Here is a 5,450-nt window from a genome sequence, read left to right on the forward strand (position 1 = left end):
TCACAAGAGCAGTTTTACAGTTGATCCAAAAGAAAGTAAAAACCCAAGATAGAGGAGCTGAGTGAATGTAGCCTGAACTCTGTGGCTAAGAGTCATTGTGTCAGAGACGCTGTAGAAGGACAGAATTCCTGCACTGTAATCCACATACAGTCCTATTCTAGAGCAGCTGGGTGGTATAGGGAGTTTATGTTTTCTTTTTTTTTTAAATGAGCAACCAGACAGGCTACAGAACAAACTCCATGACTGACGATTGTATCCAAACACACGCTTTTTCCTTTCTTCCAATGCTCTTATATAATACTGATATAGTGACACCATGACCACTCAGTAGCAGTGTCCACACACACTCTCTCTCTACACAACACCTGAAGAGTATGATCAAGCAGCCATTCCCTACAAACAACAGAATCGAACAGCTTCAGAATCAAACAGCTTCAGATTACTGAGAGGATCATGTGCGCTTAGATTGTAAGAACTCATCCCTTGTCTTGGGGTCTGGGGTGGGAATGATCTGGATGTTTGACACTATATGAAAACCACCAGAGATTTAAAGTTTGATGATTTTCTGCAATTACATCTACATGTTACCTGATGCAGTCTAATATTTGAACATACATTACTGTAATTGCAAGCACTTCACCTCTAGCAGATATCCTCTCTACCTCCTGTTTGCAGAAATCCTCAAGTTTCTCTCTAAGCAGGGAGACAGATTTTGCTACATAATCAAAGGAAAGTGGAGAAGAGGGAGTGATGGGTACATCTGTAGATTCGGGAGGAACAGAAAAAGACTGGAAACTCTACAGACAAAGACAAACAACACAATCACAACATAAACATAAATAAAATTTGCTTTCACAAAACACTTACAATCCAGATTTCCCAGCCATTTGTATACGTACCCAACCATTCAAAATTAGGTTGGAGTTAAAAAAAACAACAACTTTTATACAGTTACTTATTTATTTACTTATTATATTATTAATTGTAACAATATTTCATAATATTACTGTTTATATTGTATTTTTGATAAAAAAAATACAATAGAAACAGTACAATAGATCAGGAAACAGTCCTCCATAAAATGTGCTGCACACATCTGAATATTTGGGTCAAATGTTACCTGGAGGAAATGGATGTGATCATCTTGCTGTAAAAGCTGCTCCAGCTCAGCGTCTCTCCTCTTCAGATCATCGATCTCCTGCTCCAGCCGCTTCAAGAGTCCTTCAGCTCAACTCACTGCAGCTTTTTCCTGATCTCTGATCAGCTGTGTCACCTCAGAGCGACGTCTCTCAATGGAGCAGATCAGCTCAGTAAAGATCTTCTCAATGTCCTCCACCACTGCCAGTGCAGTGCACTGTTATACGACACACAGTCCTGACATTAATCCAGCAGTGAGCACAGTAGTTATTCTTCTCAACTGCTCAAAACTCACCTTGTGTGACTCCACAGTCTCGCTTTCTCTTTCTGCTGGATTCTCTTCTTGAACTCAATCTTTGCTTTTCCTGTAGGACAGTACAAAATAGCTTACAAGTTGTAGAATTTTAGATTCCCCTTTGTTTTCGGTCTGTCAAATAATTAATCGTAGCAAGTCAATACAAGGTCTACACAAATTTTGACAGCAATCATGTCAATCATGACAGTCATGACAACAATTAGTAACATGATCTATTACTTTTCACACTGTAGGTAATATAATCTGATTACTTTTTGATTAATTTGACAGTTCTTCTGACCTAAAATAATAATAAAAAAAGTTTATATATCTTTTGAAAGAAAGAAAAAAAGAGTATATTTTAACTGCAGTTCCATTAATATCCCTTAGAAAAAGATTGATGCGCTGCTTAGCAATGATTTAAAATATTATTTAGGCACAGAGTAAAGCAGCTGAAATAAATGTTTGCATTACAAAATATGTGTTTGTTTTAAGTTTATACCTGCTTCTCCATCCTCTTTTCTGCCGATGTTACTGTGTCATGGTTTTTGCGTTCATCCATTCCACACAAATAACCAATGCACTGCTGGTCATGACAGTAGATGTCTAACAGTTTATCATGTTTATGGCAGATCATCTCCTGTAGCAACCGTCCAGTGGCATCCATCAAGTTGTGCTTCTTACCTTTATTCTCATGTTGGTCAAGGTGATTTTGACAGTAGAATTTGAGACACACCAAGCAGGACTTGTCTGCTTTGTATTTTTTTTCCAGTGCAAATGTCGCACTCCACATCTCCAGGTCCAGCGTAACAGTGAGCAGAAAGAGCAGAATAGCGTTTTTTCTTCTGTCTTTTTGCATAAGACACCACATTTTTTGGATAAGTCAGGTCTTGAAGTAAAGGTCTGCCTGCACTCAGTGCACTGGGGGCAGCTTTAAACTCCCTTCTGAACATCTTAATTCCAGCAGCCTGTAATACAGTTCAAACAGTAAGTGTTTTCACAGGGAATTGTCATTGGATCCTTCAGTAGATCCAGATAAACTGGGGCTGGTTGCATAAAAGGATTAGACTAGTCTTACAAGTTTTCATTCAACTGAATTCATTCAAGACTGGCCATGATTTTTTTTTTTTTAATAATTCAGTTACATTAAATCGTAGATTAGTGAAAGTTGAATCTAAAAATAAGACTTATTACCCCCTTTGCTAGTTGGTCGAACTCGTACTTAAGACACAGTCTTAACATATAGGCTTTAGTTTATGCAACTGGCCCCTGGACAACTGAACTGGTCCTGAGCCACTGAAATGCTAGCTTCTGCCATTTGACAGAGAGAGACATACAACAGCTAAAAAAAAACTTACCTCTTCCCATGAATTGAAGAGTTTCCAGTTTCAGTTATTGAGAAAGTCAAACTGTGAGAATGCAGAGCAGACAATAGGTGGCGCTCAAGCCTCAAACACTATTTTCTACTTCTGCTGTGTATGCTATAAACACTATTGACACTAACTAATAATGATATTACATTATGCTTGTGCTTATTATTTTTATTTTTTTAACCAGGGCAAGGATGTTCATGTTGGCAATGCATATGTAGTGACCACTTGGCAACCACCTCTAAATTGTGGTACATTTCTGTCCCTGCCTGTAAGTGGATTTTAAAATTAGTAGTTTAATTTTAATGCACTGCTTTGATGTTATCATCACTTAATATTGTGAAAATATTCACAAAATAATCCATGTGACATCAGGGGTTCAACCGTAATTTTACGAATCTACGAGAATACTTTTTGTACACAAAGAAAACAAAAATAACGACTTTATTCAACAATTCGTCTCCTCCGCGTCACCCTGGTGCCATTTTGGAGAGTATCCACTGAACGCAAACAGCGTATGCTATTCTGTGTCAGCTGTGCCACGCGGATACGTCTTCTACGTTGTTTACGCTTTGATTTTATATAAATCCTTAAAGCCCAGACAGTTTTGAGGGAGAACTCCCTCATAGGAATGGATGCTAAGGACTAGAACAGCGCTGGGTCCCACGGCGGCACCAGCGGTGGTCATGGGGGATGTAATCTCCTCGCTCCCCTGAGAAATCTGACCACCAGTATGTGCCTCCCGATCGACTGCCCATCAACCGGGGAACGAAACTAAGCAATAACAGCCACATAAACCTTTAGTGTTGACGGTAGACTCCCATTATATAGCCTGTGCTGCAGAAAACGTAAACGTCTGACACGGGACAGCTCGTCGGGTCGATATCTCTATAACAGCACCATTTCACAAACACTCCCCATTTAAGAGCGTACAGACGCCTAGTAGAAGGTGCACGAGACTCTGAGCGTGTCAAACACGCAGGGAGGCAGGGTGCTTAACCCCTCTAGGACCCCTGAAGTAGCCACAAATGAAGGCTCCACAGCTCTGGTCTAGGGTGCCATATTGCTTGAGACAGCAGGTCCCTCCTGAGGGGGATTCGCCAGAGGGGAGCCACCAGCATCTCCCTGAGGTCCGGAAACCAAGGTTGATTCAGCCAGTGTGGGGCAATGAGGATCACCAACGGTCTCTCTTCCCTATGCATATTTCAGATCTATGGATGCAAACCAGTCCCCGGGATGGATTTGTGCCAGGATCTGCTTCAGAGTTGTCATCCTGAACACGAGCTGTGAAGTGCTCCGTTGATGGGTCTCAGGTCCCCCATCTCTCTTGGGTACCTCAAAATAGCTGCTGTAGAACCCGCTCTCCAGCTCACTCGGAGGGACTCGCTCTATCACTCCTTTTGCAAGCATACTGTGAACCTCCTGTCTCAAAACAGGGGCATTTTGAGGCAGTGACAGTGACGGAACCACATCATTGAAATGGGGAGGTCTGCGTCTGAACTGTAGGGAATACCCGTGTTCTATTATGCTCAGCACCCAGTGCGAAATGCCTGGAATAGCTCTCCTTGTGTCTAGGAATGGACATAGCGGACGAATCTCTCTGGTTGCTATCGCTGGCAGCAATGTTCGTAAACTGGCACCCTGTCCCTGCGAGGCTAAACGCACTGATGCATGCAGGTCTTTCACGGTGTCCGCATCCATGTCGCCCTGTCCAGGGACTTCAGGAGCTTAGCTTGAAAAACATTCAGCACGGCCATCGTGTGCAGCGCGGATGACGCTTCGCCCATGGAAGTGTAAGCCTTGTCAACGAGGTGGGCGCTCAATCTGCAAGGCTTAGAAGGCACAGATGCGCAGCAACGGTCTCCTTGCATGCGCACATTGCCGTAGGCCTCCGCCCCATCCATGTAGGAGAACATGGCCTAAGTGGAAGAGTGGACGTGCTGACTGGGGTGCAGACCACGACTTCATCACCTGCTCGTGGACATCCCATAAGAACGCAGCCTTCCTCCTCCAGGCAGCGGCTCGACTTGAAGTACCAGGAGTTGAGCTTACTCCGAGGAGGTTGATATGGAGGGCGTCGATGAGCTTGCCAGTTGCACAAGCATCAGTTACACAAGCATATTATGCCTAATATTATAATAAGCAGCATTACTGGGGAGCGGAGCTCGTGCAGTCAGCTCTCGGGGGGCTGATTGTGCTTTTCCCGCTGTTAAGCACTCCGCTCTCGCCGGGCACGCTCCGAGGAGTGTGTCCGTGCCTGTGATCTTGCGCTTCTGGTCCCGCTGCTGCTGAGGCACGGCGGCGATTGAGATTGCGGGGATCGCACATGATCTGGCGGACGGGTTGGAGACTGGCTCTCCCTATCTCCACCCGCGTTCCCTAGATCTAGCGCTCGCTCTCGAGGCTTGGGAGCCCGCGCTGCAGTTTCTTACCCCTATGAGTGAGAGCTCGCTGCTGCAGCTATCTTTCTCCGAGGAGATTGATAATGTCTGTGTGACCGAGCGGCTCGCATGCTGCTGAGGCAACGCGTGCATTACATCTTTTTTGGTTTTTGATATGAATCTTATCACACCAGACCAGCTCCTCATTCTGGGGGCGTCACTTCTCGTACTCCGCAGAGTCTAGAGTCAAAGTGGCGCTCCCAGGCC

General features: G+C 44.1%; 1 pseudogene; it reads right to left on the minus strand.

The window, feature by feature from the left end:
• LOC107748487 (tripartite motif-containing protein 16-like) lies at nucleotides 1–4,718 on the minus strand (annotated as a pseudogene).
• Nucleotides 4,719–5,450: the final 732 nt, after the last annotated feature.

The sequence above is a fragment of the Sinocyclocheilus rhinocerous genome, unplaced genomic scaffold (genome assembly GCF_001515625.1).
Source record: "Sinocyclocheilus rhinocerous isolate Xijiao unplaced genomic scaffold, SAMN03320098_v1.1 scaffold78, whole genome shotgun sequence".
In the NCBI taxonomy this organism is placed as follows: Eukaryota; Metazoa; Chordata; class Actinopteri; order Cypriniformes; family Cyprinidae; genus Sinocyclocheilus; species Sinocyclocheilus rhinocerous.